At 46.4% G+C, this 15,703-nt stretch overlaps 1 long non-coding RNA gene across 1 annotated transcript; it reads right to left on the bottom strand.

Moving 5' to 3' along the window:
* Positions 1-286: 286 nt before the first annotated feature.
* LOC146542387 (uncharacterized) lies at positions 287-11,039 on the bottom strand. Its single transcript, XR_014880497.1, has 2 exons — positions 10,266-11,039; positions 287-1,920 (listed from the first exon to the last, which is right to left on the bottom strand). It is a non-coding gene; the product is annotated as an uncharacterized LOC146542387 (long non-coding RNA).
* Positions 11,040-15,703: the final 4,664 nt, after the last annotated feature.

Raw genomic sequence — 15,703 nt, 5'->3', positions numbered from 1 at the left:
CTAGAGGCATTCAGTTCACATGACTCAATCAAGAAAGGAATTTGGCCATGCTCAGAGTTCTGACTGGGCAAGGCTAAATTCCTTAGTGGAGGAGATTGTGGTAGGTCACTGAATACTATACAGATTTCTAAGTTTCCTGGGGAAGCATTAAGCATAACCAAGTGTGCAAGTCTTGCCCAATGAGCATCCCTTTGAGTAGGAAGAGAGGCTTGGTCCATGAACTGATCCAAGAAGTCTAAGGTGTTGTCCTGGCTTGTCTTCAATAGTATCTTCCCTAGCATTCCTGTTTACTTAAGCTTTTTTTTTTTTTTTTTTTTTTTTTTTTTACTATTTCTTAATTTCCAAGTGGAGCTTGAGTGTTATAAATAACTTTATTTTGAGTGGTGTAAAATTATCTCTCTTTGCTTTTTAAAGGTATGGACTAAAACATCTAGAGTGTGTGCTCAATGAGGAGAGGCCTCATCTTGGAGGGAGATAGGATTTTGGGCAGAGGTGTATTTTGGTATTACAGTGAGTGTATGGAGTTCACTCAAAGGACAGCACTTTGTTAAGAAATTGTACTCCCTTGGTTCACAGTAGCAACTATGTAGCCACCATAATACCATCAAGTTTCCATCCTGGTGATGTTGTTACATAATCTGACTACAAAATTTTCACTCCACTCCACTCTTTATGCCGTTCCTCTTAAGAGTCAGAACTTAAAGCTTCCCTTATGTTCCCAGCACCTAAGGTTGCCTAGGGAACTTCTGTGGAATGGATGCTTTGCATACCACGTGCACTCTGCTTTTGTACCCCTATGAACAATGTTGTACCTTAATTTCCAGTGAACAATGCTGTATTTTAATTTCCAATAGTAGTACTCACCAATACTGATTACTTCACACCTTACACTGCATGGGCATTTCTGTCCAGCACAGCTAACCACTGTGCAGAGAATATATCAGGTCAGGTGGACACAGGATTGTATGTGAGCAATGTTATCCCTGTTACAAGTAGAAGAAGAAGAGAACCACCTTTAAATCAGATAAGTGATACGGGGTCAGGAACACGTTGCCCATAGAAGCTGTGGATGCCCCATCCTTGGAAGTGCTCAGAGTTGGATTGGGTGGGACTTTGGGAAGCCCGGTCCCTGCCCATGAAAGGGGGTAAGAACAAGATGAACTTTAAGATCCCTTCTAATTTTACTCATTCTTTGATTCCATGATTCAAAGATTTCCTGGATGGCCTCACTATCATCAAATTTTTCTCCTAGGTAAACCAGGCACAGTTGTTCCTGTGGGGCTACATGCATAGCTTCAGGCTGATATGAGGTTAGCTTCCAGTCCCTGGGATGAGAAAGTGACAGAGTTTTCTGTTCTATGCAAGCATGTTGTTAGGCAAAAAGAAGCAGCAGAGAAAGCCAGCATTCTCCTCAGCAAAAGTATCATGCTGTGATACACCGTCCTTTCCACCACTGCAGAGGAGAAGAGCCAGAGCATCCTGAATTCTGTGTCTATTCTGACAAGAACAATCAACTGGCTATATGCTGGCAAGGCTAAGGAGCTCCAACAGTCAACATCCTCTGAGCAGAGCACCAAGGGTGTGCAAGCCATGCTCTTGTCTCTCTGGGCCAGCAGCCTCCTTTCCAGAGCTGTGCCCACAGCGTCCTGCCTGGGACTGGCTGGACAGCACAGTGTTCTCCCCTTCCCTCTGCTTGTGCTTCCCTTCCCTCACACTTATGTACTTTGGTCTTTACAAATGCTTTTCTCAAGAACCTCTGCAAATAGTGTTGCTTTGATCTGCAGCAGTACCTTGGAATGGGTGTCTGGTCTCCTTTGCCTCTCTTCTCTTCTTGGCCTCTCTTCGTGGATTCCACCTCCCAGAATGAACTGGGCTGTTGCCTGGATGAGCTCGCCAGTTTTGTCTCTCTCTCACTGGGCGCTATAGCCAACATAAAGAGATAAGGTGGTGAAGGTAAATTAAAATTACTGCAGCTCCACAGAAATCCTGCTATGTGGAAATGGAACAATAATGGTGAGAGGAAGTCTGCTAGTGAAAGTTTTGAAGACCTGGAATAAAGTTGGTGGCAGCTGTGCATTACTGAAGAAAAAGGCAGTGGAGTTGTGTCAAAAACCTTTGCTCATGATGAGAGCATGCAAACCACAAGTGATCAGAGATCAGCAGTTTGAACATTGTTTGCCTAAAGATTTTGCCTCTGGTTTCTTCTTCCCTCTCCCCTTCTGTACTCCTGGCAGCTGATAGGTTCTATCAGCTCCACTAGAGTCATCCTACCTCATATTGCTGCAGTAGCCATCAGATAGCATCAGGTGCACATGCCTTTAGCATGCTACTTTTCTGTGCAGGGTGTAGAAATGGCTATGAATACATGGGTGACTGCTGCTGGTCAGTGTTATATATCCCAAGCTATGGGATGCAAGAAGAAGTCATGAATAACAAGAAAGGATTTTTTAAGTAGTAAAAGAAATTATAGGAGGAATTTAGGTCTGCTACTGAAGGAGACAGATTCCCTGGTAACAGGGGATGCTGAGAAGGTGGAGATACTGAATGCCTTCTTGGTTCAGTCTTTACTACTAAGATTGGTGCTCAAGAATCCCATACCATGGAGGTAAGAGTCAAAGTCTGGGGAATTGAAGTCTTCCTCTTGGTTGAGGAGGATCTGATCAGAGAGCATTTAGCTAAAATCAACATACACAAATTCATGGGCCCTGATAGCATGCACCCACAAATCCTGAGGGTGCTGGCAGAAACATTTGCTGAACCACTCTCTGCCATCTTTGAACGGTCTTGGAGAACAAGAGAAGTGCCTGAAGACTAGAGGAAAGCCAGTGTGACTCCCATCTTCAAAAAGGCAAGAAGGAGGACCCAGGGAACTATGGACCAGTCAGTGTCACCACTGAGCCAGAAAATATGATGCAATAACTTCTTCTAGATGCCATCTCTGAGCAATTAGAAGAGAACAAGATTATCAGGAGTAATAAATATAAATTCACCAAAGGGAAATCATGCTCGACCAATGTGGTAGCCTTCTATGATGTCGTCATCACTACCTGAGTAGATAAGGGGACAGATTTTGTGTACCTTGACTTCAGCAAGGCTTTTGACAGTCACATACAACATCCTACTAATGAAGTTTAGAAAGTGTGGGATAGAGGAGTGGACAATGAGGTAGATTGAGAACAAGCTGACTGGCAAAGCTCACAAGGTTCTGGTCAGCAACACAGAGTCTAGTTGGAGGCCTCTAACTAGCAGTGTTTCTAAAGGGTCGGTACTGGGTCTGGTCTTGTTCAACATCTTCATCAGTGACCTGGATGAAGGGATAGAGTGCACCCTCAGTGAATTTATTGATGATATCAACCTGGGAGGAGCAGCTAACACATTAGAAAGCTGTAGTGCCATTCAACAAGACCTGGACAGGCTGGAGAGTAGGATGGAGTGAAACCTTGAGAAGTTCAACAAGAACAAGTGTGGAATATCAGTACAGGTTAGGGGCTCACATAAGATCTGTAGAGAAGGACCTAGGTTGCCTGGTGGACATCAGGTTGACCTCAAGCCAGCAGTGTGCCCCTGTGGCCAAGAAGATCAGTGGTATCCTGGAGTGCATCAAAAAGAGCGCAGCCAGCATGTCAAGGGAGGTGATCTTCCTCCTCTACTCTGCCCTGGTGAGGCCACATCTGGAGTATTAAGTCCAGTTCTGGGATCCTCAGTTAGGAAAACACAGGGAACTTCTAGAGAGAGTACAGTGAAGGGCCACAAAGATGGCTAGGGGCCTGGATCTTCTCATGTGTGAGGAAAGGCTGAGAGGCTTGGGGCTGTTCAGTCTGGAGAAGAGAAGACTGAGAGGGGATCTCACAATTATTTATAAATATCTAAAGTGCAGTAGTCAAATGGATGAAGCCAGGCTCTTTTCAGTGGTCTACAAAAACAGGACAAGGAGCAATGGACAAAAACTGGAACACAGGAAGTTCTATAAAAAGTGAGAAATAACTTCTTTACTGTAAGAGTGACAGAGCACTGGAACAGGCTGTCCGGGGGAGTTGAATAATCTCTTGCTCTGATGACATTTAGGGACCATCTGGATGCTTTCCCATGCAACCTACTGTAGGGGATGTACTTTAGCAGGGATTAGACTAAATGATCCTCAGAAGTCCCCTCCAGCCCTATGATTCTGTGATCATTATCTCAAGTATGGGCTTTCACCAGTCATATCACAGAATCACAGAATGGCCAGGGTTGGAAGGGATCTCAAGGATCATGAAGCTCCAATCCCTCTGGCACATGCAGGACCACCAACCTCCACATTTAACACCAGACCAGGCTGCCCAGGACCCCATCCAATCTGGCCTTGAAGACTTCCAGGGATGGGGCATCCACAACCTCTCTGGGCAGCTGTTCCAGCACCTCACCACTCTCTCTGTCAAGAACTTCCCCCTGATATCCAACCTAAATCTTCCTTCCCTCAACTTCAAACCATTTCCCCTTGCCCTGCAGTTATCAACCGTTTCAAAGAGTTGATTCCCCTCCTGTTCATAGGCTCCCTGTAGGCACTGACAGGCTGCAATGAAGTCACCCCGCAGCCTTCTTTTCTCCAGGCTGAACAAGCCCAGCTCCCTCAGCCTGTCTTTGTAGGGGAGGTGCTCCAGTCCCCTGATCATCTTTGTGGCTCTCCTCTGGACCCTCTCCAACAGCTCTCTGTCTTTTTTGTACTGGGGATCCAGACCTGGATGCAGTATTCCAGATGGGGCCTCACAGGAGCAGAGTAGAGGGGGACAATCACCTCCCTGTTGCTGCTGGCCATCCCTCTTTTGATGGAGCCCAGGATACCATTTGCCTTCCGAGCCGCAAGGACGCACTGCTGGCTCATGTTCAGTTTTTCATCTATCAAGACCCCCAGGTCCTTCTCCACAGGGCTGCTCTCAAGGACCGCTCCTTCCAGTCTGTATGGGTGCCTGGGATTCCTCCAGCCCAAGTGCAAAACTCTGCACTTTGCCATGTTGAACTTCATCAGGTTCACCGGGGCCCACTGTTCTAGTCTCTCGAGGTCCCTCTGAAAGGCATCCCTTCCTTCCACCAAGTCAGCTTGGTGTATCAGCAAACTTGCTGAGGGTGCACTCGATTCCATCATCGATGTCATTGATAAAGGTGTTAAAGAGCACCAGTCCCAGGACAGACCCCTGGGGGATGCCGCTCGTTACCGGCCTGCACCTGGACATAGATGCATTGATCACCACCCTCTGTCATATTTGAAATGGTATTTTCCTGCCAATATCCAAAAGTTGTTTCCAGACTTCATTTCTCCAGTCTGCAGATCTTCACATATTTATATTTCCCAGTTAAGAGTTTTCCATTGACAAAGCCATTGTGTAGCATCTGCCTGAACAGCATAAGAATTCACATACATGAGTTCTGCATCACTCTGAGCTTATACAACAACTTTTAATTCTTGTGCTTAATCACCTCTTTCTCGCTCTTCTTTAGTGTGTTCCTCAGCCAATTGCATTTCATCTGATACTCCCAGTGTTTAGGCATAGCGTATTCTAATTCCTTCTGGAGGTGCAGTCCCTTTTAGTATTATATCTAACAAATTACATGCACCTCTATTTTGAATAGCTTGCTCTTGGCATGTTTTCTCAACTTGTTTAATTGCATGGACTAATGGTAAAAGACATTTTTTCCACTCAGAATATCTCTGTTCTGCCTCTTTAAAACTGTCACTCATGGAGGTGTGCCAGTTTGTACTGTAGCTGCTGAAGCACTAATATTTGGCACTGCAGCCATTAACAGACTTGAGATGGCATTTAAGTGCTGATAATCAATTGTTAATCACCATCATCCCTCCAGTTTGTTAACTTGGGGAATTTTATCAGGGACATGTTCTAGAGATGATCCGCCATTTTTTCTAAATGTGCTCTTACTTCAGAAATGCTAGTCTATGCTGCATCAGAAATTGGATACAACGGGACACTAGTAGCTTCTGACTCATGGAGCAGTAGAGCTGTATGAAGCATACTATTTGATTCTGATTTTTATTAAGTTTGGTATTTGCACCAAAAGATAACACAGCATCATTTGGCAAATGCTATTTAAGACATCAAAACCTAGTACACTTTCACAGTGGTGTGTTAATTGCAAAGGAAGAAGAGGTAATATATTTTTCACTGTAAATTAACCATAAATTAACTTATGCAGTCTGGTGCACAGTGCTAGTTCCCATAACTGCAGTAATTTTAACTCAGTCTCCCAGGTTTTATGCCTAGGTTATTGGCATCCTTTTGTACAATTATTGATATTTGTACTCCAAAATATAATTAGAAAATATATTAATTGTTTCTTGGGACCAACTGGAATTTAAATGTAAGGGCCGTTTTCATCAAGCCGTTGTTAAGTAACTACCTGCTAGATAAACAGGTCCAACTGCAATCAGGCACTATAAGTTTTTGGATCTGTGTTCTGCAGATGAAGGGGAAAAAAAGGGCAGTTTCTCTTCCTAGGAGCTGGCACCAGAGGAGTCAGAGCATTTGGAGTGTTTCCCTTCTGAAATGCCTGAATCAGGCTCTAAACCACAGCAATGGGCTGTCTATGAATTGCAGCTCTAGTAATTCCTAGTGACAGTGCTTCTCCAGTCCAGACCTCAGGAAATTTTAGCTCTTGAGAGTCATTTTGATGTGGTCATCTAATTCCCATTCTTTATTGGATATGGAGGGGAACATTACTACCAAGGATGAGGAAGAGGTTGAGGTACTCAGTGCCACCTTTGCTTCTGTCTTTAGTTATCCTCAGGGTACTCAACTTGAGCTTGAAGACAGGGATGGAAGAAGAGAATAAAGATGCTGCAATTCAGAAGGAAACAGTTAGTGACCTGCTACATCATGTAGATTATCACAAATCTATTAGGTCAGGTGGGTTACAAGAAAGGGTACCAACGGAACTGGTAGAAGAGCTCATCAAGCCACCTTCCATCATGTACCAGCAGTCCTGCTCAAATGGAGAGGTTTCAGACAGCTGGAGAACTGCCACTGTCACATCATTATACAAGATTCCACAGGAGGATCTACAGGTCTCTCAGCCTGACGTAAGCACTGGGGAAGGTTATGGAGCAGATAATCTTGAGTGCAGTCAAACATTGTATACAAGACAACCAGGGGATCAGACCTAACTAGCATGAGTTTACGATCTACTCAGTTTGATGAGCTGCCCACTGGAAAACGGAGCCACCAATTTTCCTTGGGAAAAAGAACAAAACAAAACAAATCCAAAAAAAAGCACTTCATTTATTATTTTTTTCCCTTGCAACTCACATACTCATGCCTGTACATTCAAGGTAGGTTTTCCATTCAACTTCCTCATATTCTGTCCATGATCACGCAGGTAGAACCACAGGATGATACATGGTGTGTACCCACTATATCCACTCTCCCTCTCTCTGCAAAGGATCCAGCACAAGCCATTGAACCATTTTCTCCACAGCTGAGACACAGGAGCATCGGAGGAAGAGAGATAATCTCCATAGTGACGAAGTAGGCTAGCCCTTTAATCCACCACTGGTCTTTCATTATATTTCCAGTTCATTCCTGTCAGGGAATAGGAGTGGGAGCAACTGCAGGGCCCCTTGTAGGGATGGGAGCAACCACAGGGCTCACTGAAGGGCTGTAGCAGCAACAAGCCTCATCACAGTGTTTAGAGTAGCCACAAGACATATAACAGGAGTTGAAGCAACCACTGGGCTGTAACTCCACATATGGTGCACCTCCCTCAGGAGGCGTTTTTTTTTTTTTTTTTTTAACCTAGATGACTCATAGCAGGAGCAACCACAGGGCTCATCATGAGTTGGAGTGACAGCAGAATCTGTCACAATGCTTGCAGCAACTGTAGTACCTGTTAATTGAACTGTAGCCGCTGCAGGGTCTGTCACAAGAGCTGGAGAGTCAATTGCATTGTCATCAGATCAAGAGGTATTGCCTTCCCCTTGAGAATGCTGAACAGTGTTGAACAGAGCTCAGGAGGCAAATATAGTCAGGCCCCAGCTGCTGCAATGATTTGTGCCTCTTTAGGATTGCCAAGATGACAACTGTCCAAATATTCTATTAGATTTTCAGAAATTGTGCAGTTGCTTAGAGGTGAAGTTCAAAACCTCTAGGGGTGAGTACCACCCTAAGCACCAGCCCATATCATCCCAGAGTCCCTGCCACTAAGAACTATCCCACCTCAGTGCAGATCTCTGGGTGATATTCTTAAATAATTGTTCCTTCTTAAACATAACCTGAAATACATTCACAAATGCTGTAGTTTTATTTTTGTTATTGGTATTCCACATCATAACATCACGTAGTGCACTGGGATTTAAAGCATTCATGTTCCGTTTTTGTAGTATGTCTATGTTTCTGGTTACCTCATTCTCAGAAGAGAAGAACTACACCTCAAAGAAGACTTTCACTGTTCCATATCTGTTTTCCATTCAAAGGAAGATAAAGCCAGTCCAAGTCATGAAACTGTCCCTTCTTTCACTCCTTATCTCTGCAGTGTTTACTCTTTAGCCATCTCACTTTCAGATTAAAGTCTTCAGTTTTGGATGTTCTAACTTTATTTATAAGCATCCAATTATATCGTATTATATTGTTATCTGGCATTCCACTATGATATTTAGTAAAGAGCTTTCCTCCCTTAGCTCATTGATACTGTTGATTTTGTTTTGGGGCTCAGCATTCCCATTTTGCAGCAGAACAAAGATTGTCAATTACAGTATGAACTGGGGAGCTGAAAGCATGAGCATAGCTGAAGAAGTTAGACAGCCTGGCCACGAAAATCACCCAGCAAAACCACCCTCCCTGCCAAGTAAGACATGCAGAAAACGCAGCTCTGTATCGCCCTGTCAAAAGCATGGTGGGCCATGACCAGCTCCCACAAATGCCAGCAGCTCCCACCAACCTCACCACCAAGGCAGCGTGTCCCAGAACTCCTCCCTCCTGCCCACACCTACTCTGGTGGGATTGGCTGCTCAAAACAGCCTACACCTCCAGCTCTCCCACTGGTCCTTTGAACAGGAAGTCTGTCCACTTGTGTGCACTGGCAGCCACCATTTTGTGTCAGCCGGCATTTTGTGGCAGGGAGCCGGCATTGCGGTCTCGGTTAACTGCTAGGCTAACTTACGAGAGTACTCTGGCAGATATGGAAGATGCACCTGCAAGATAATGCAGAAGAGACTGCAGCAACATTTCTGAGGAACACAGGCCCATGTGGCTCTGATGAGCTCAGCTGCAGCAAGCACGATCTACAGCTCCCAGTGCTGCCTTCCCTGCCACTGCCTGCCAGCGAGAGAGGCCGTCCAACAGCAAGGAACACTCCAACAGCTCAACACTCTCCTCCTGCAGCACACCAAGGACTGTCACTTGCTCTATGGACTGGGTTGCTGGCAGCATGAGCTTAGCTGAGGAAGAGATGTTCCTCAGTCCCGCAAGATTCTTCCACCAGCCTCACCACCACAGCAGCGTGTCCCACAACTCCTCCCTCCTGCCCACGCCTACTCTGGTGGGATTGGCTGCCAGAACCAGTCTACACCTCCAGCTTTCCCAGTGCTCCACTGAACAGGAAGTCCATCCCCTTGCACGCACTGGGAGCCACCATTTTGTGTCAGCCACCATTTTGTGTCAGGAGCGGGTACTGTTTGCACAGTGCCCTCAGATTGGCTGTGCACAGTGACAGCCACGTGTCCTTTGCTTGCTCTCTGGTTGGTGCCGCATTGCCTGTGTGTCAGGAAGCGCTAACTTTTGTAAATATTCTCTTACGACATGTGCTGTACGCATAGCTGCACATACAGATATTCATACATTGAATACATGCAAACATTTGTGAACAAATGTAGCTCATACTATTTATTTAGTAATGTAACATTTAAGTCTATGTGTATAAGCTTTTATAACAGCACTGAAATCTAGTATTTTCTTATCTGCAAAATTACAAGTGCTAAGCAGATGAAAATATCAGTACTAAGAGCCAGTGGAGAACATAATAAAGGCTGTGAATGACGGGCAGCCAGGCAGGCCTTACAAGGCTGCAGGAGTAGGGCCAAATATTGGGGCATCAGAGGAGTGCCAGCTGCCATGAGAGAGGCCACTTCTGTTCCCCCATGATCAGTCAGAGCACTGAGATGTTGCTGTGCTCACCAGCTCCAGCCATGATGGTCTGGAGGCACAGCAGGTCAGCAGGCAGTAGACACAGCACTGACATGCAGCAACGGAAGAGGCGTTTCTCATGTTCACAGTGAAACTCACCGGCAAAACCACCGTCACTGCCAAGTAAGACATGCAGACGACACAGCTCTGCCTCATCCTGTCAGAAGCATGGCTGGGTCACAGAGCAGCACTATCCAGCCACCAGGAGCTGCTGCAGCTCCTCACAGATGCCAGCAAGCCCCTTTCTACATCACCACCAAGGCAGCGTGTCCCAGAACTCCTCCCTCCTGCCCACACCTACTCTGGTGGGATTGGCTGCTCAAAACAGCCTACACCTCCAGCTCTCCCACTGGTCCTTTGAACAGGAAGTCTGTCCACTTGTGTGCACTGGCAGCCACCATTTTGTGTCAGCCGGCATTTTGTGGCAGGGAGCCGGCATTGCGGTCTCAGTTAACTGCTAGGCTAACTTACGAGAGTACTCTGGCAGATATGGAAGATGCACCTGCAAGATAATGCAGAAGAGACTGCAGCAACATTTCTGAGGAACACAGGCCCATGTGGCTCTGATGAGCTCAGCTGCAGCAAGCACGATCTACAGCTCCCAGTGCTGCCTTCCCTGCCACTGCCTGCCAGCGAGAGAGGCCGTCCAACAGCAAGGAACACTCCAACAGCTCAACACTCTCCTCCTGCAGCACACCAAGGACTGTCACTTGCTCTATGGACTGGGTTGCTGGCAGCATGAGCTTAGCTGAGGAGGAGATGTTCCTCAGTCCCGCAAGATTCTTCCATCAGCCTCACCACCACAGCAGCGTGTCCCACAACTCCTCCCTCCTGCCCACGCCTACTCTGGTGGGATTGGCTGCCAGAACCAGTCTACACCTCCAGCTTTCCCAGTGGTCCTTTGAACAGGAAGTCCATCCCCTTGCACACACTGGGAGCCACCATTTTGTGTCAGCCACCATTTTGTGTCAGGAGCGGGTGCCCTCAGATTGGCTGTGCGCAGTGACAGCCACATGTCCTTTGCTTGCTCTCTGGTTGGTGCCGCATTGCCTGTGTGTCAGGAAGCACTAACATTTGTAAATATCCACTCCGATATGCGCAGTATGCATATGTATAGAGGGAAGATCCCAAAAGAATTGTTCGCAACAAATCTGATGAAGTTCAAGAAGCATATGGAAAGTTATCACAAAAATACCGGGAGCAGCCATCAGCTGTGCTCATTGGTCGTACTGAGTCCCTCCCAGCACAGAATATCTTTGATTCTATGATTCTATCATCTTTAACTTAGCGGATATGCAGTAAAGTGGGATGTGTGGGCCAAAGTACATTTTATTCTTGCCCCTAACTCTGTTGATGCTTAGCATGAATAAAGGGCAGAAAATAAAATTGGAGAATAGGAGTTTAAGGAGGACACGTGTCTCAGGTGTCTGCTGAAAGTGTTTCAGGGCTATACTTTCCTAGTGAATACTCTCATGAATTATCATGGCAACTTTGTTGTTGTACTGAATTTGACGTAAAGAATGGATATAAAGTCAATCACCCAATTTTTAAAACTTATGTGCAGGGGAATAGAAATGAAAAAAGAAAACTTAATTAAGCACAGTTCTCCCTCATGAAGCCTAAACTAATGCAGTTGTTTAGATAAGAGATCATTGCTGTTGCAATTTTATTCCATCATAACATTTCCATCTCGTGTTCATCTGTGAACTTTATTTTACACCAAGTGGCGGATCTACTACCAGCACAAAAGCAGAAAGCCCTGATTCTTCTGTTCAATATATTTCCATAAACAAATGAGAGAGTGATTGGACAGGGGAACAGATATAGGAGCAGACTAGGCTATTCTTGGGGATCCCTTCCTACTCAAGATATCCTATGATTCATTGGCTATATGATTCAAACTGCATCTTGAAAGCCCTCCTTCTTTGCTCTTTCTAATTTGTAATTACAAAATGATGGCCAAAATTAGCCACTTGACACCCTAGTCTTCTCTTATATTTTATACTGAGGTTTAGTGTGTTGAAAAGCAGTATAGGGAAAAAAAGAAAAAAGAAAAAAGAAGAAGAAAAAAAAAAAAGCTGGTAAATGTTAACATAAACAGTGAACTTTTATTATGCACATCAACAGTGTCATTACCAGCAGCACAAAGCAGAAAACCAAAAAACTTTCATTAATCTGAAACATTACAGGGAATAACAACTGAATAGGTGCAACATCAAAGTAACTCTACAGACAATAGCAGATATATTATATCTGTGTTGGCTGATCAATGCAACTCTTTTTTTGGTAACTAAAAGAATGAAGTCTCAAAAGCACAGATTACAAAGCATGGAAGAGCCCCAGCAGCAGCAGCAGGAGCAGCAGCAGCAGCTTCCGCTCCGGCACAACACATCACAGGATTATTCAAATGACTGACAAAATGCCACTCACAACATATCTCCCCAAACAGAACCACGTAGAATGGAAAGCAGTTCATTCACAGACATCCCGAAAATTTCAGTTCAGATCCTAACCTCGCAAAGCAAAGAAATACACCTGGCAGTATATTCCTGGTACTGACGCAGTCTGTAGAGAATTGAGTTACCGCGGACACATAGATACTGTAAGTAATTCTCCATTCACTGCTTTCCAAACATATGAAGTGTATTCTAGCCATTAATGAAAAACACCTGACAGATAACGCAGAGGTGACAGCAACATTTCTGAGGAACAGGGGCTCATGTGGCTTAGCTGAGCTCAGCTGCAGCAGGCACGATCTCCAGTGCTGCCTTCCCTGCCACTGCCTGCCAGCGAGAGAGGCCGTCCAACAGCAAGGAACACTCCAACAGCTCAACACTCTCCTCCTGCAGCACACCAAGGACTGTCACTTGCTCTATGGACTGGGTTGCTGGCAGCATGAGCTTATCTAAGGAAGAGATGTTTCTCAGTCCCGCAAGATTCTTCCATCAGCCTCACCACCATGGCAGCGTGTCCCACAACTCCTCCCTCCTGCCCACGCCTACTCTGGTGGGATTGGCTGCCAGAACCAGTCTACACCTCCAGCTTTCCCAGTGCTCCACTGAACAGGAAGTCCATCCCCTTGCACGCACTGGGAGCCACCATTTTGTGTCAGCCACCATTTTGTGTCAGGAGCGGGTGCTGTTCGCACAGTGCCCTCAGATTGGCTGTGCGCAGTGACAGCCACGTGTCCTTTGCTTGCTCTCTGGTTGGTGCCGCATTGCCTGTGTGTCAGGAAGCGCTAACTTTTGTAAATACTCACTTACTTATGACATGTGCTGTACGCACAGCTACACATACAGATGTTCATACATTGAATACATGCGAACATTTGTGAACAAATGTAGCTCATAGTATTTTATTTTGTAATGTAACATTTAAGTCTATGTGTATAAGCTTTTATAACAGCACTGAAATCTAGTATTTTCTTATCTGCAAAATTACAAGTGCTAAGCAGATGAAAATATCAGTACTAAGAGCCAGTGGAGTACATAATAAAGGCTGTGAATGACGGGCAGCCAGGCAGGCCTTACAAGGCTGCAGGAGTAGGGCCAAATACTGGGGCATCAGAGGAGTGCCAGCTGCCATGAGAGAGGCCACTTCTGTTCCCCCATGATCAGTCAGAGCACTGAGATGTTGCTGTGCTCACCAGCTCCAGCCATGATGGTCTGGAGGCACAGCAGGTCAGCAGGCAGCAGACACAGCACTGACATGCAGCAACGGAAGAGGCGTTTCTCATGTTCACAGTGAAACTCACCGGCAAAACCACCGTCACTGCCAAGTAAGACATGCAGACAACACAGCTCTGCCTCATCCTGTCAGAAGCATAGCTGGGTCACAGAGCAGCACTATCCAGCCACCAGCAGCTGCTGCAGCTCCTCACAGATGCCAGCAAGCCGCTCTCTGCATCACCACCAAGGCAGCGTGTCCCAGAACTCCTCCCTCCTGCCCACACCTACTCTGGTGGGATTGGCTGCTCAAAACAGCCTACACCTCCAGCTCTCCCACTGGTCCTTTGAACAGGAAGTCTGTCCACTTGTGTGCACTGGCAGCCACCATTTTGTGTCAGCCGGCATTTTGTGGCAGGGAGCCGGCATTGCGGTCTCGGTTAACTGCTAGGCTAACTTACGAGAGTACTCTGGCAGATATGGAAGATGCACCTGCAAGATAATGCAGAAGAGACTGCAGCAACATTTCTGAGGAACACAGGCCCATGTGGCTCTGATGAGCTCAGCTGCAGCAAGCACGATCTACAGCTCCCAGTGCTGCCTTCCCTGCCACTGCCTGCCAGCGAGAGAGGCCGTCCAACAGCAAGGAACACTCCAACAGCTCAACACTCTCCTCCTGCAGCACACCAAGGACTGTCACTTGCTCTATGGACTGGGTTGCTGGCAGCATGAGCTTAGCTGAGGAAGAGATGTTCCTCAGTCCCGCAAGATTCTTCCACCAGCCTCACCACCACAGCAGCGTGTCCCACAACTCCTCCCTCCTGCCCACGCCTACTCTGGTGGGATTGGCTGCCAGAACCAGTCTACACCTCCAGCTTTCCCAGTGCTCCACTGAACAGGAAGTCCATCCCCTTGCACGCACTGGGAGCCACCATTTTGTGTCAGCCACCATTTTGTGTCAGGAGCGGGTACTGTTTGCACAGTGCCCTCAGATTGGCTGTGCACAGTGACAGCCACGTGTCCTTTGCTTGCTCTCTGGTTGGTGCCGCATTGCCTGTGTGTCAGGAAGCGCTAACTTTTGTAAATACTCACTTACGACATGTGCTGTACGCATAGCTGCACATACAGATATTCATACATTGAATACATGCAAACATTTGTGAACAAATGTAGCTCATAGTATTTTATTTTGTAATGTAACATTTAAGTCTATATGTGTATAAGCTTTTATAACAGCACTGAAATCTAGTATTTTCTTATCTGCAAAATTACAAGTGCTAAGCAGATGAAAATATCAGTACTAAGAGCCAGTGGAGTACATAATAAAGGCTGTGAATGACGGGCAGCCAGGCAGGCCTTACAAGGCTGCAGGAGTAGGGCCAAATACTGGGGCATCAGAGGAGTGCCAGCTGCCATGAGAGAGGCCACTTCTGTTCCCCCATGATCAGTCAGAGCACTGAGATGTTGCTGTGCTCACCAGCTCCAGCCATGATGGTCTGGAGGCACAGCAGGTCAGCAGGCAGCAGACACAGCACTGACATGCAGCAACGGAAGAGGCGTTTCTCATGTTCACAGTGAAACTCACCGGCAAAACCACCGTCACTGCCAAGTAAGACATGCAGACAACACAGCTCTGCCTCATCCTGTCAGAAGCATGGCTGGGTCACAGAGCAGCTCTATTCAGCCACCAGCAGCTGCTGCAGCTCCTCACAGATGCCAGCAAGCCGCTCTCTGCATCACCACCAAGGCAGCGTGTCCCACAACTCCTCCCTCCTGCTCACGCCTACTCTGGTGGGATTGGCTGCCAGAACCAGTCTACACCTCCAGCTTTCCCAGTGCTCCACTGAACAGGAAGTCCATCCCCTTGCACGC

Source organism: Meleagris gallopavo, chromosome Z, assembly GCF_905368555.1.
Source record: "Meleagris gallopavo chromosome Z, MGAL_WU_HG_1.1, whole genome shotgun sequence".
Taxonomy (NCBI): Eukaryota; Metazoa; Chordata; class Aves; order Galliformes; family Phasianidae; genus Meleagris; species Meleagris gallopavo.
This window is presented reverse-complemented; position numbering and strand designations above follow the sequence as displayed.